Here is a 16,140-nt window from a genome sequence, read left to right as displayed (position 1 = left end):
AACCTGAAGAAATTCAAAAAGCCCTTTTTAAGCCAGGGAATATCAGGTCGTATGATGCTATTTCATGTGTGTATTAGAGGTTAAGAGAAGAGCATAGATGTGTTAATACATATGTTTAGGGTGTGACATGTTAAGAGACCTCAACATGCCATTTACAGGAACCCAAAAAACCTGCAGAAATAACAACAGAAGGGCACCCAAATAACGCGTGGATCTCACAAGGTAAAGGTGACCTAAAATTGGTAAGGTCAGAAAATCTTGCATGAGGAATGGGATGCAAATGGCCCTCGTGGCAAACACAGGGCAGGACACTTTACATGTGCCTGGCACTGTGCTTAATCAGCATATACCTGGTGATGCCAATAATCGATGTAACTCTAAAGGGAACATGTTTGAATATATACAGTCATTCAATAGAAATAAAGGGAGCAAGACAGTACCATGCAAAAGATTTAATTGTAAACATTACCTTTTGTTGGTGGCATTTTGTTGGCAAATAATTATAGCCAGCACCAACACTATAACCAAAACAAGATTACAAGAAGTAAGAAGGATAGCAAATAGGCCAAAATACAATGAATTCACAACATTTCCAGAATATTGGACATCCTTTAGAGATTGGGTCAGAGTGATCAATACTTTTCACAGCTTTGGGCAAAAATATGCATACTGTGTACAATATGTATAGCAACCAGGCTCTGAACAACATAGAAAGGTGGTAGGATCAAATGCACACACACTAGCCTACACGAAGGACATGGACAAAAAATGCTTCCAATTGGATACGGAAATGAATCCACACAAATGCCATTGGATTGAAATCTGGGTTAATAAAACAGACACAATGCCACATTATGCAGTGCACTGGCAAGAAATACAGCCAGATGCATTTGTTGTTAGAGTCAATAATAAGTATCAAACAATTATAGTTACAGCAACAAGATATACTGACACAGATGCACAATCCACATTTACTTGTGGAGCAGCAACGAATGCCTCTTGTGTAAGGAGACATTTTGCAGTACCACTAGATAAAGCAATGGATGAGGGAATGGTAGGTTATTGGCACAACAAAACAAATCAGAAGGATTTGATGAACAAAATTATGAATATCCTAATTATGATAATAATTATGAAGATAGGATAACAGCACCACAACAAAACCTACAACACCCTCCCCAGTACAGATATGGAAGGACATGTTTGCAGAACCAAATCTAGTAAAATATGGAACCATGACAATACCAAAACCATATGGAAATAAATGCCCAAACAGCCTATGGTCAAAAATTAGTAACACACAGGTTAACAATAAAACAGCAAATTTCCTGTGTCTAACAGATCTTCCTAATCTACCATGGTTTGGTAATATTACACCAGTAGGCTACAGTTTGGAGAAATTACCTAGAACATACAATATAACAATTAATGGTAAAACAGTAGTTTTGCAAAATATGTATCCATATATTGAAAGCAATGAAAAATGGCAATGGGAAACATGGAAAAAGTTCTTAAAGACAGCTGTGGAACACTGGAGGTTCCCACTAGTATTAACATCTGTAATTCCACAACCATGGCATATGAATAGATACAAAGAATCTATAGGATTTATTTGTAAAATTGCAACCCATAGATGCTATTTGGCCATAACAATGGATAAGCATAATGAGACATCACATCATGATTTGGTATGGGCTTGTATCGAAAAACATCACAATATGACAACAGGTGTAGCTAATATACAAGATATTAAGATGAATATAACTGAGGCCTTTGTATATATTAATGATACACAGTAATAGCGAAAAGTACATCAATAGCCAGCACAATATACTTAACACGTTATATAAGAAATTCTCCAGAGGAAAGCTAGCCATATGTAACAGTGAAAGCAGAGAAGTTACTAAAACTTCACATAATCGAGGGCTCAACAGGAGAAAGCACACATAATGAAACACACATAAGCATTGATTTAACAAAGTGGACAAAAACGATAGTGTAAGACAGAATAATTATATTATATAAAATACACACACACACACATACATTAAAAGACACACTCCCATATCTTAGATCTGGATTGTGGGATAGAGGAAAAAGCATGACCACAAGAGATAAACTAGTGATCATAAGAGCAGACATACAATTATGCCATTGGGAATCTATAACAGATGTGTATCCCATACCATGGGATATCAAAGCAGAAATTAAGAATGTAACAGTTAAGATGAAATATGGAACCACACGAGAAATTACTCATGAGGTTACCTATTATGGGTATTCAAATATGTGCCAGCTAAAATTGTTATAGAAAACCCAATACAAATTTATAGAAATAATAATCACTCCAAAGTAGCAATAGGATTATCATTAGATGAAAAGTTTAAATATACCAGGGCTACAGCACATTAGAGGACAGGTATTACTAAGAAAATAAATTGGTTTCGATGGATAAATAAAACAGAAGAAAATACCATAATCTATAATCATTATGGGGTACCATATTTTCACTCATCATTAACTATAAATCCAGAATATAGTGAATGGTATATCACAGACTGGGTAACCCATATGCCAAAAGGAACAAACACTTCATTTTCACAGGACTGGGAATTCGTAATATATGTACCATTAAAATTTTCTCATTGGCCAGATTATAAAATAACAGACCCCAGAATAGTATATAGAGGAGCAATCCATAATAACAACAAGACGTACCCTCTGTATACAGTCCATTACCATAAAGGATATTTAAATCCACCTCCCGGGAAGGCAGGCATAGTTACAGCTCCACTATTGGTCCCAGATTTAACAATAATTTCTAGAGTTATATTATACCCAAGAAAAAGAAAAATAACGTTAGATATAGATTTAACAATATTACAGCCTCCTGAATATTATTGTAATAAATTCAATATAGATACACTAGCATTACAATATAATAGCCCCATAAGACTTGGAAGGAAACCTCTACAAGTAGGATTTTTGGTAGGAGGATTAATATCCTCAACACACAACATGGCATGATTCCTTTACCGAGCTGTACTATATCCTGCAGCTTGCAAGTAATTGCCACATAATCATCAAAGGCATTTGTGCGAGAAGGGACCCATCCAAGGTCACTGAGTTCGGACTGGCAACACCAGGAACCCCATCTGATACACAGATCACACTCTCTGCAAAAACTTTCATTCCATTTCAAATCAGAGGAGAAGAAAGCATATGTGTCCGCTCCTCTCTCCTGGCCTCCCCTCCACCCTCCCAGCCTCTCCGCCCCAGCCCCAGTTTGCCCCCATATCCCATCCCGGGAACCTGATGGAGACCAGCTGGGAAGCTCGGGGAAAGCGTGGGAGCCGAGGCTCCACCCCCTCCGCGCCCCGTACCAGCTCCAACAGAGGCTGCCGGTCACAGGCAGCGGTTTCTAAGCTGTTTACCCACTGTTCTGTTAATAATTTCAGCTCTTTTTGCCACAGACAGCCTCTGTGACCTTATCCCGGGCCAGCAGGAAGGAAGCAGGGAAGGCAGGGGCCTGGGCATCATGGGAAATCGAGTTCCCTGTGCATTCGGCCCATTGACAGAATACAGGCAAAATGGCTGCTGCAGGAAATCATGGGAGACGTAGTCCAGAACCGGGACCAGGCTCCATGAGCCCCGGGGGGGGGGGGGGGCGTGGCTGCCCCTCTTCGATGCGGGGGTGGGGAGGGTAGGGTGGGGGGGTGGGGGGGGAGGTGGGTGGACTTTAATAATTTCTTTCATATGTTTGATTTCTTTTTCTTGTTTTCCCTGAGGGATTTGCTGATGTCTTCCAAATTTTGTTTGTCTTTTCCTCCATTTCTTTGAGGAAATTTCTCATTTCCTCTTTAAGAGTTTTAAACATTCTCTTGAAGTTATTTTTTAGGTCGTTTTCTTCTGCTTCATCTATATTTGGTTGTTCAAGTCTTGTTGTTGTAGGGTCTTTAGGTTTACTGGTATTGTGCTGTTATTTGTGGTGTAGCATGTGACCTTACCTTTTCTACTCATCTTTTTCTCTAATAGATGTGGTTGGGGCTGTCTGAGATTCTGTTGATTAATCTTTTAGGTGCTAAAGAATCCAAAGCTCAGATGGTTGTTCCTTGTGGTACAGTCAGTGCCACAGTTCTAGTTTACCCATTGGTTACTCTGTGTTCCTGGAGATAGCTCAGTGCTCCTGTGTTTTTCTCTGCTCCCTTGGAGTTTGTTGTCTCAGGCCTACTAGGTTGCTGGCTTTTACCTGTTTCTGTAAATCCTGGTCTGGATCCCCTCCTGTAGATGGCTCTTACCTGGAGTTGCTCCTGCTAAGGTTTCTGGTCTACTGCCTCAGCGTTCCCAGGCTTGGGTGCACCCAGAACAGCAGAGGACCTAGCTCAGGCTTACTCCCTCAGTGGTCCCAGACTCATGCTTGGACTCGCAGAGGTTCCAGGTCTCTGCCTATTGCCTTTGATGTCCCAGACCCTCTGACGTCCCAGACTCATGCCTGGCCCCAAGAGATCTCTGGTTCCTGCCTACTCCCTTGGAGGTCCCAGATGCACGCCTAGACTGGCAGAGGTCCTGGCTCAGGCCTAGTTCCTGGGAGGTCCTAGGAACTCATGCTGAGACCCACAGGGATCCTGGCTTAGGTCTACTCCCTTGAAGGTCCCAGGTTCACGTTGGGACTCTCAGCAGTCTCTGGCTCTGGCTCGCTTGCTCAGCGGTTACTCCCCAGTACCTGTTTCAGTGGAGATCGCTTACTATGGATCTTAGACATAATTTTTATGGCATACATATTACCTTTGTGGATAGACACCCTATCCATCAATCTATCCTAACTGTTTAACAGATTTTTCTTAATACATTCAACAGCATGAACTCTCTCAGACAGTGTCTCTTCACCCTCCATCATTGACTGGGTTTGGGCCATCAAATTGGTTGTATCCTTCTCCAGAGTGCCGATTTTTCCTTTCAGCTGGTCATTATCAGTCTTAAAGTGCCTCATTCATGGCTCATTAGTTATCAAACCATTTTTAAAGGTGAAAATATGAAATACAAAGCTAATCCCTGGAATGAAATATAGGGATGTAGGATGGAAATCACATAAGCCTTGCATAATACCATACATGGTATAAGTTAAAAAGCTGTTGTCTTGTATTGATAAATTACTTGTTATGTTGACATTATAAATCTCACCTGTCATAAGGTATATCGAATTCAAGTATGTGCAATAACTGTTACCGGCCAGCAGGTGTCGCAGTTGTATTTGCCTGGTAGGAAGATCCTAGCCAAGGACTTTTCAAATTGGTTTCAACCCATTATTTACTGAAAGATATGCTTAATTTAGGATCAGTTATTAAAGTGATCAAAGTGATTTTGAGAGTTGGTGACGAGGATAAAGAGAAAATCCAGAGCCTTCCATCAGTACAAATCACAAACCCTGTACTCCACAAAGATCCCTCTGTGGCCGCAGCATGGGTACTGGAGGGACAGGAAGGCAGCAATGCCAACAGAGACATCCAGGGAACCCCACACCCCACCTGTGCCTTTGCAACGTGCCCGGGAAGCCAGACCCAGAGCAGCTCTGGGATGCCACTGAGGCCAGAGATTGCTATAGAGCCATGCACAAGGAGGATCAGTGCCCAAATACCTACGTGTGATCCAGTGGTGGCTGGGTGGAGTTGCGTGGGTCCTAAAAAGTGGATGTAATGGTCCCCAAGCCAATTGTTGAAGGACATGGGTCAAAGAATCCCAGGCTAACTCCAAGATATACCAATTATATTTTTCTTTATTATAAGGGGCAAACTCACAAAACAGGAACGAGAAGTCCAGCATCAGCTGTGTAACATGGGAACCACAGAGAGAACCCTGGGCAGGCCAGTGGTTTTCTCCAGGTACCCAAAAGGTCACTCCCTATCCTGGTCCACCCTCTTAAAGATCATTGGCTAACAGAGATTCCCCATCAAAACAACATTATTCTTACCCTTGGCATGCAATCTATTCTTATAGGTAACTGGTTTTTTGTTTAAACCTTTTTGTGGTTGGTGTATCTATTTTTGCCTAATTTAATGGACTGATTTTGTATTTTCTATGTTTTTGGTAGTCTTTATATTTTATTTTTAATCTTTGAGTTTAAAAAATGTGCATGATTTTAGGAACACTATGTGAAATTGATGCTCTAGATCATTTAGACACAGAGAACAGAGAGAAAATTCTTTGTACTCTTACTTTGGCCACTAAAATTTGAGCATTGTTATAGACCTAACTCAGGGCCTCCAGTCTGCTACTGAGCTACATCTCTAGTCCTTGTTATTTAAGTTGGGTCTTAGTATATAGCCTGGGATGGCCTTGAACACTCATTTCTTCTGTCTGTACCTTCCTAGTTCTGGACCACCACACTAATCAGGAATCTGTCTAATCTAGACCTTTCTTGATGTTTTTCCCTTCTTCTCCCCACCCCCAAGATAGAGCTCCAGGCTAGCCAAAGCTATATATAGTTAAACCCTGTTTTGGGGTGGGGGAGAAAGAGGGAGAGGGAGAGAGATGAGGGTAAAGAAAGTGTCATATAAGTTAATATACAGAAAAGAGTTCTGTAACACAGTTGTTTCTAATTTAGTCTATTTTTCATTTTGCTGGACTTTTGTACCTTTATTATTATTACAAAAATAATATAGCATCTATTCTAAGATTAATACAGTCGGGTTCAAGGGCATATGCCTGTTATCCCAGTTTCGGAGATAGGTGAGAGATAGAAGGATTGCAATTTTAAGGGCAGCTTAGGCAACATAGAAAAGACCCTAGGGTTGTAGGAGGAGATGGATATAGATGCACATAGATAGTAATCAGAGAACAAAACTGCCCTCATTGTCAATGTGGCAATTTCTCAGAAAATTAGGAAACATCCTTCCTCAAGACCCAGTAATACCACTTTTGGGTATCTATTCAAAGGATGCTCAATCATGCCACAAGGACATGTGCTCAACTATGTTCATAGCAGCATTGTTTGTCATAACCAGAACCTGGAAACAACTGAAATGCCCCTTGACCAAAGAATGGATAAGGAAAATGTGGTACATTGACACAATGGAGTACTATAAAACAGAGAAAAATAATGATATCTTGAATTTTGCAGGCAAATGAATGGAGGTAGAAAACATCATTTTGAGTGAGGTAACCCAGATACAGAAAGACAATTATCACATATACACACTCATAGGTGGTTTGTAAACATAAAGTAAAGAAAACCAGCTCACAAATCAATCTCAGAGAACCTAGACAACAATGAGGACCCTAAGAGTGACATACATAGATCTAATCTACATGGGAAGTAGAAAAAGACAAGATCTCCTGAGTAAATTGGGAGCATGGGGACCTTGGGAGAGGGTTGAAGGGGAGTGGAGAGGTATGAAGGGGAGCAGGGAAAAATGTAGAACTCAATGAAAATAATAATAAAAAAACATAATCTCAGTCTTTTCTTGGATTTTATTAACCAAATAGTTTTTGATATTTAATATTCCAACAAATTTAATCATTGAAAATGTGCTTTGATATGTTGTCTTCCCCTTTAGGAAGTATTTAAAGAAAGAATTGGCTATATGCACGTTTGAGGTATTAAAATCTTTGGGTCCCATCACTAGAACTGCTTAAAGAACTTAAGAATATAGTAAGTTTTTAACCATTATGATGTGAAGTTCCTTTGTTTCAACTTTAAGAATAGTAACTAACCTTTTACTTCTGTGTCACTTTTCAGGCTGTAGAAGGTGATCATACTTCAGTTAGTATTTTGGGCATTAGTAATGTCCATCCTCTCTTGGTTCTTATCCAATGAATTCTAGAGCTAGAATCACATGACCTACAAATATTCATCTCTGATTGGCTGAAAAAAATTGTTGTATTAATAAACAGAGCCGAACTATGTGTGTGAATGCAAACATGGGAATAAGAATCATTGAAACCCTTGAATCCCAGTCTTCCCTACATCGAACTTGTGCTGAATCCATCAACTACTACGATTGCTGAGAGTAGATGAATCTGAGTTTATTCACCCATATGCCATTCCTGTGACTCATGCAATTCTGACAATGGCACGGAAACTCAATCTTGAGAGTGCACTGCAGTATTTTAATTTGGAATTTCTGTGCCTGCCATTGAGAAATGGCCTGGGTCTGCATTTTCCTTCTCTGCTTGGTTTTGCTTAGATCAGGATCAATTACCCCTTGACACTGCTAACAAAGGAGGAAAAAGAAAACAATTATATAGGTAATGGTACAAATTGTGGAATATAAATGAAGATTGTCACATTCTTAAGTAGGATAAAGTATCTATAACAGTTTATATGAAATTTTTATTTTGTGCCTGTATATAGTTTAGAAGTGCTTTATTACTTTTAAAATAGTTCTGTATCTTATATATTTTCCTGGCTAAATGCTGAGTAACTTTAGGAAACAAAAATGAAAGTAGTATAAAAGTGGAGAAGAAATAGTAAACCGTTCCACTGCAGGAGTTGTGTTCTCATGTAAAACATTCAGGCCTCAGGTAGCTAATAATTTTTAATATGCCTTATTATTAAAACTTTTATGTGTGCTTTCTGGATATTTGGAAGACTTTAAAAGATTTGAAATTTGTGGTTTTGTTCTAGCTCAGAGGTTCTCAACCTGTGAGTCCTTTGGGGGCCATCGAAGGACCCTTTCACAAGGGTTACCTAAAACCATTAGAAAACGCAGATAATTATATTTGCTTTGTAACAGTAGCAAAATTACAGTTATGAAGTATCACTGAAATAATTTTATAGCTAGGGGTCACTACAACAGGAACTGTATATTAAAGGCACACAGCATCAGGAAGGTAGAAAACCACTGTTCTAGCTTGATAATGAAATCCCACTTCCAGTGTTACCTTTTATAATTTTTTTTAACTTTTATGCCAAAATGGATTTAAAAAATGACTGAAACCAAGTCTGTTGTATAGCAATAAAATTAAGATTGCAGCATTGTTGATAAAGATATTTGTAATCACATTATATGTTCACGATGGTGAACTTCAATGATGAAGAGACTTGTCTACTTTATTTCAGAGGTTCTGATAACATATATTTTTGTTAGTTTTTTCTTTTACAGGAAATGGAATGGGTTTTGAAGCTTTTATTACTCACTTAGGTATGTTGGTTGTGGCAGTGTGCACAAAAAGAGAATAAGCAACAGTTATGTTCCTGACCACAGTTTCTGTGATTCTCTCTGGGTAAGACTTCAGGATGCCACCTCAAACTCTTCATTCTATCTTTCCTTTAAGATGTATAACAGTTCTCGCCTTTAATCTCAGCACTCAGGAGGCAGAGGTAGGTGACTCTGTGAGTTTCAAGGACAGCCTGGTCTATAAAAGCTATTTTCAAGGCAGATTCCAAAGCTACAAAGAAACCCTGTCTCAAAAAAGAAGTATAACAGTTTGATGCATTTATAGGAGAAGGTTTTGTCTACCAATATTCATTTCTAATGAATTAATGTTAAATCAATGTATTTTTGTTGCTTACTTCAAAAACATAAAATGGTTCTCCTTGAAGAAAATAATTTTAAGAATATTTAGAACCTTAGAAAATGCAGAAGAAACAATTTTTGTAAGTCTCTGATAAAGACTTTTACAGTACATGAAAATTGTTACTTGTTTTGAGAACATCATTGAGTCAGCATTTTAGCTTTCCTTAATATTTTCTTCACACAAATTATGAAGTAATAATCTGTAAGCATATGTCATTGCAAAGACATGATGTAATTTTAGTCATTTTAATGTGTGCTTTACTTCATTAGCACAACATAACCATTGTTCACACGCCTGGGCAAAGGCCCTTTTGTCAGAGCACCATCTATATCTATGACAATGGACAACAAAAGGTTTCTGCTCCTCTCAGATTCCCTGCCATGAATGAGGTCAGTATATGTAGCTTCTTTGTTTTTTAGGACCCTAATTGGTTGCAAAATCCTAAGAATATTTAGAAAATATATTGTAAATATTTTCCTAAAATGCTATGATATACTTTTCTATCTCTGTGAAATATGAATTAGTGATGAAGTAGCTTCAAGCTTTATTCTCCACACAGGTTAGAAAAGCTTTTTGAGATTGGCTAATTTAAGAAAGTCATCTAGATGAAGTAGAATATTTGTCAGAATGATTTTCCTAGTAAGTTTCTTATTTCTCATCATGACTATTGAAGGTAGCTTTTAATTAACATTATACTGTTACATAATACTCAATAAATTTTGTAGGGGAAAAGTAATTATCTCTATTTTAGATAATAGTAAAGCTCTTTTAACTTTTAAAAATAATGCCCATTGCCACACAGTAGTAAATCCAACACTCAGGAGGCAGAGGCAGGTGGATCTTTGTGAGTTCAAGGCCAGCCTGGTCTACAAGAGCTAGTTCCAGGACATGCTCCAAAACAAAAGCAAAAAAAAAAATTCAACTTGAAAAAACAAAACCAAAAACCAGACAAACAAAAATACCCATCAAAAAGACTTATTGATTCATAAAAGTAATGTCTGGTTTATCTCAGTTAAAAATAAATTTGATGTTGATGCCTTAGGTATATACTTCTCTGTTTATGTTGTGATCCTGTTGAAAAATTGACTTTCACTTCTATTTTCAAAGTATTTGCTTACTTTTATATAAATGATTTCCTCTTATTTTTACTTAATTTTTAAATTTAGTTATTTATCTTTCCATCGGTTGGTATCAAACCCAAGCTTCATACATGCTAGACAAGTACTCTACCATGGAGCTACATGTTCAGCTCCATAGTATCTCAGTTCATCGTTTAGTTTTGTGTTTTTTAGGATAGGGTCTTATGATCCCTTTGCTTTGGCCTTCACCAATGCCAGGACTTAAGTATGTGCTACCAGCTTTACACTGTTTAAATGTGAAGAGAGAGATATATTTCAAATTGTATGATTTTAAATAATTTTTGTCATTTGTTGTTTAATTTTTAGAAATTTACTTCCTGTTGTATTGGTTCAGCTGAGCAAAGAACCACTACTCCTCCGCCATCATTAATAAGAAAATGTATGACTTTGTCTCATGTAAAATGTTAGCTGCTGGGTGCTGTGAGCTGACACATGGAGTTACAGCCAATGGCTGTGTCTCAATCATCTGAGCTGATTAACTGTGTCAAGCAGGACTGAACATATCTGCATGGGAGAGTTCACTAATGGAAACTAAATGCTTAGTAGTTCAAGCTCTCCTTCCTAAACTGTACACCCACCGGTGTCTGTCTTCATTCACACGGAAGGAATTAATATATGATGGAAAATCACACACTGTGACCCATCAGATCCTTCTATGTAATGGACACCCCTGCCACCCATGACCTTAAACTTCAGTCTGTGATCTATTGTCCAGTGTGTCCGCTGCAGTGCACACTGTACACTGTTCCTACTCTTCTGGTCTGAAGCCCATGGCCTTAAACTTCAGTCTGTGATCTAGGTATTGTCCAGTGTGTCCCCTGCAGTGCACACAGTACACTGTTCCTACTCTTCTGGTCTGAAGCTCATGACCTTCGACTTCAGCCTGTGATCTAGCTACTGTCCAGTGCATCCCCTGCAGTGCACACAGTACACTCTTCCTACTCTTCTGGTCTGAAGGGAGGAGCCATGCTCTATATGACTCAAACTGATAATTTTAGAACTCACAATAAAATCCAGAGAAGCTGGAGGACACTCATTTACTCATCTATTATCCTTCTCACTGAGCAGTTAAGGCCCAGTCTTGAAGCAATTGCAGAACTTGCTTTCTGGGCAGCAGGAGTAGGATTAGGTGTTCAAAGCAATTCTCAAATATGTAGTGTGAGATAAGCCTAAGCTACAGGAGACAGAAATAAATAATCAACAGAATTTGAGAAAAAATGGAAAGAAATTCTTAATGACCTGGAAATAATAGGGAATAGAAACAAATAGATTAGAGCAGAAACTAGAGCATTTAAAGTAAATAAAATTTAAAAAGTGAAAATAGCAATTATCTTTTAAAAAACATAAATATAATTTTTTAAAAACACAGTTATACTGACTTTGGACAAGAGAAAAACACTCCCTGGTAAAGAGACTGACATTAAAAAGGCATGACTTCACCATGCCCCATGTGCAGTGTCAGCTGCTGAGACCTGTGACCTGAAACACACAGCTGCAGCTAATGGATAGAATCATGACAGGCAGGATTGGACATATAAGCATAGGAGAGTTCCCTTGTTAGAAACTCAATATTTATTGACTCAAGCTAACCTTCCCGAATTATACAGCCCAAATCTAGCCTGCCTTCATTCTCATGACAGATTAACATATGCTGGGAAATTACAAAATCACTGATCCTGTCACGATCAGGTCCTATTTCATAATGGTGACTCCAGCAGCTGTTTGCCTACCTACAGTGTATGCAATAAACTATTCCTCCTATTCTGGTCTGAAAGTGGAAGCCATGCTCCGCATACAAATCCTTTTCCTGTTACTGTAATGGACAGTTGACTACATGTCTTAAATTTTCAATTTTAGAGCTCAGTGGTCATTGTGTTTTCATCCAAGAATTTAGTTTAATTACAAGAACAACAAGGTCATTGCTCTGGGGAGCAATGGTGTGGGATCAAGGCTACCTAATCCAACAAAGAAATGTTTTTCTCAGAAACATTTTTCTACAATGCTTGAGGTACTGCTATTCTAGAATTAATATGTCTTCCCAGTGATAAATCATTCACACACTTAAAGTTTAATAGACATAAATTCCGTTAGTAACAGTATGCATTCATGGTGGTTAATGCTAAAAGAGGAGACCACCTGGTCCAGATTTTGCATTCCACATATGCTGTCATCCTTAAGTCTTTTTTTTAGGTTCAGGCCTGAGGTTATACATTGAACAGTGTAAATAGGGACAGGAGAATGCAAGTCTAGCCACTTAGGCAGATGGAGATTTACAGAACAAAACTATCTTTGAGATTATGCATTATGATAAAAATAAAATATATCACAATGTATGACTTAAAAGAGAAATAGATCTTAATATATGATCTAAATGATATATTTAAGATGTATTGATGCTACAATCCTCACATATACAAAGGACATAGAATACAAATTAAAACAATGTTATGGGAAAGTCACCTATCCACACTGTGATTGTTCTTAAGTCAACAGCTGTTCTGAGCCATTCTAACCTCAAAATAATCCTTCTTTTGCCTCCAAGCTAGCTGTCTCAGAGAAAGGCCACAGATGCTTTTTTGATGAACAGCCCTGATTGGTGTTTATTTCAAGTCTGTGACATTACTGTAGAGAATCTCATTTTTTAAGTTTTATTTTATGTATATGGGTGTTTACCCACAGGTGTCTCTGTGCAGTACCTGCAGAAGCCAGATAAGTGAATCAGATCCCTTGGAACTGGAGTTGCAGGAGATGGTTAGCAACCATGATTTTTGGCAATGTAACCTGTGCCAACTGCAACAACACCCAGTGTTCTTAATTGCTAAGCTATCTTGCAAGCTGCATTTTTATTTAAAATTTATTCCCAAAATTTTCTTTTCTAATTCCTTCCTTAAGTCTGTATGAATAAGGATGTGCAACTATATTAATAAAACCTGCTGGGTCCATTTCTGTTGGTTTTGTGTTATTGTTTCAGAACTGAACATGTTATTTCAGATACATAAATAGGGATCTCATCCCCGCCTGAGGCCAATTCACCCAATTGTAGGAGAATTGCAATCTTTATTGAGCAACATAATTCTGACCCTTAAGTGACCTAGGCTGACTTGGACAGAAAACATTATCAAGAATAAAAAACTTAGATTGGCAAATACCTCATCTAACATTTGCTGGTGCCACAGCCCTGAAGTTGTAGGGCTGCAGGAAAGACTATGGACACTGTCCTGAGCAAACCACAGGCTCCCTGGGCTCAATGGGCCTTCCACCATACCCTACTGACCATTCTCATTTTAGATGACTTTGAAATCCTGAAATTCCTGCCTCCACTTTCTAAGTACCATGGTTATACATCTGTAACCATGCTTGACTTAGTTGGCTTTAACTCCATTTAATCATTCGTTAGAAAGTTGGGTTGAGTAAGATGAGCAGTTACACTTAATTATATTAAAACTCCACCAATCTCCATGAGCCTGGGTTTCAACCATCTGTAGAATAAAGACAGTACTGTGCTCTAGTCCCTTGATGAATTATAATACAAAGATAAAGAAAAACAATTTTGCTCATAGTTGGAAGACAGTGGACCTTAAGACAGGAAGGCTGCATTTGATGGGAGTCAACTGTTACTTAGATCAACCAGTCACACCTTATTGCTATTAATGGCATGTTCATGGGACTGAATAGAAGGCTCAGCACTTAAAACACTGGCTGCTCACCCACAGGGCCTGACTTTTGATTTCCAGCACCCAAAAGACAGCTTACAATTGTCAGTAACTCTAGTCACAGGGGATCAGACAACATCTTCTAGTCACTACTGGTTCCTGGCATGCCATTGGTATACTCACTGGCAAAACTTATACACTTAAATTAAATTTTATTCTTTTCTAAGGTAATAGACACATGAAGAAAACCCTTTTAACAATATGTAATCATATATGTAGATGTCTTTCCACCATTTGCATATCTGGTTCCCTAGGAGGCCACATGAATGCACCAGATCACCAAGACTGGGAAATACAAGTCATTCTGAAGAATCAGATATAGGTGCCAGGAATTAAACTTCAGTATCCAAGAGGAGCAGCACTACTGAGCCAACTCTCCAGGTCATAATAATGCTAAAGATGAAGATGAGCTACTATTCCTTCTGTCTCCTATCACTTGAAGGTGAGGAAAGTTCCCTCTTGATGGTTGTCAAAGAATTTAATGGATTTCTTTACCTCTCCATATTGTTTCTGAGTTTTATTGTTAACACAGTTCTCTTGATGTAAGACACAACACACAAGAGAGTGGTTGGAATCTGCTGCGATTTTACTGAATTCATGTTTTCATTATATAGTATTCAAACAAAGAACAAATCAGAAGGTCATGTGTCATTGGTTGACACAGTATGAAAGCTTCTTTTAGTCACATCAGCAATATCTAAGAAAAGTACTTTATCAGGAACAGGTGTTAGACATAAAGCATCCTTAGAAGAGGAAATCTTGTCCTTGGGACTGTAAACCTCAGACAAGTGGTTTCATCTTAAGAATAGAAAGTTTCTGTCTCATTATCGCTATCATGGCCCTTCCTCTTCCTAACCCTTTATTTCATCTAGTGACCAAATATACCTAATCAGTTCTCTGCACCTGTTGAACTATACTTTTTAATACCTTCTTATGCAGCAGACATCATGGGGGTTGGGATCTAGCAAGCCTATCCATAAAGTTCAAAGTATTATATAACAGTTTTTGTCCATCAACATTAACCCATCTATTCCCTTGCTCATCATACACCCTGTGTATAACAAAGGTTCTGCTGTAGTCTTATACATTCCCATACTGTGCTTCCTTATCCCAGAGCTGTTTCTGAAGAGAATGATCCTTGTCTTGAATATATATAAAAACTATCATTATTATGAAAGAATTTGTGCAAAGTTCATATCCCGCATAGCCATCTAATCGAAAAACCCGTCTATGCCTCAGCGGTGGCTAATACCAGGCTGTCTTCCATTGACCTCCAGGAAGGCTAGTCCCATAGGATACGTAGCTCCCATCCGGTATAATGACATATGTCATGTCACAGAGATGACACTGGAGTTGGTGTGGCAGTTTGATCATACAAATATTTTCCTATGCAAAGAGGATTTTGCATTCAAATTATACAGTGTTCATCTGTCTTGTTTACAATCTGAAAAGAGGACAATAGTTTACTATTATAGTATTCCTCATAATCTTATTTGAGGACCAGGGAAATGGCTCCATGGGAAAGGTCTGTGGTGTGCAAGGATGGAAAACTGACCTTGATTATCATATTAAGAGGACCAAAAGTAGAAACTGCAAAGTGGTCTTCTGGTCTCCAAATATCTGCATTGGTCCTAAAAACCCATAATCACATTGCACACACACCGTAAATCTTTGTTACAAAATAAATCTTAGTGCCCTTACATTACCTGACATCTTTGGATAATTTCCTTAGAAGGCAATTCTTCAAGATAAAATGGTTAACTAATTGGCAG

Source organism: Microtus pennsylvanicus, chromosome 15 (assembly GCF_037038515.1).
Source record: "Microtus pennsylvanicus isolate mMicPen1 chromosome 15, mMicPen1.hap1, whole genome shotgun sequence".
In the NCBI taxonomy this organism is placed as follows: domain Eukaryota; kingdom Metazoa; phylum Chordata; class Mammalia; order Rodentia; family Cricetidae; genus Microtus; species Microtus pennsylvanicus.
Note: the sequence above shows the minus strand (reverse complement) of the source record.